This window comes from Lycium ferocissimum, chromosome 1 (genome assembly GCF_029784015.1).
Source record: "Lycium ferocissimum isolate CSIRO_LF1 chromosome 1, AGI_CSIRO_Lferr_CH_V1, whole genome shotgun sequence".
NCBI classification, from domain to species: Eukaryota; Viridiplantae; Streptophyta; class Magnoliopsida; order Solanales; family Solanaceae; genus Lycium; species Lycium ferocissimum.
The window spans coordinates 28,908,244-28,908,855 of NC_081342.1; positions in this window are offsets into that span (position 1 = coordinate 28,908,244).

Genomic DNA, 612 nt, shown 5'->3' on the forward strand with positions numbered 1-612 from the left:
CCAGCGGTACCGCTATGGCGGTGTAGTGAACGCTGGGGCGGTCATGAGCAAAATGGGCCTCACTGCTGCAGCGGTGTCCCAGACACCTCAGCGGCGCCGCTGTAGCGGCACTCCCTTCGCCGTGGCGGGCACGGGCAGGGGAACTTCATTAAATATGTCTTAAAATAAGACTTAGACCCTCATTATGTCATAACTCGATATTGGAGCTTGGGAAGGTCAGTTTTGGGGATAAATTGAGGAATTTCTTGGAGGTAAAGCTTTGTCTAATCACTTACTTCTCTTTAATCATTATCATCTTAGAATTATCCCTTTCCTTTTCAATCCCTTAGAAGTAGAATTTGAAGAAGGGTTTTGGGAGACTTCTCCCTAGGGTTGTAATCGATAAAATTGATTATATTAATACTAAAATGTGACGAATCTAAGCTTAGTAACCCCAGATCTTCCACTTTTAACGTTGAATTTCGGATTTGGGGAATTAGGGTTCATACCCAATTTGGGCGTTTTTACTAGAAATCAGATTTGGAGATAAGTCTTGAGTTAAATCAACAATTAATGATTGGGTTATGATTACCTAGGATTCAATTTGGTATTTTACCCGTGAATTTTTCGTTC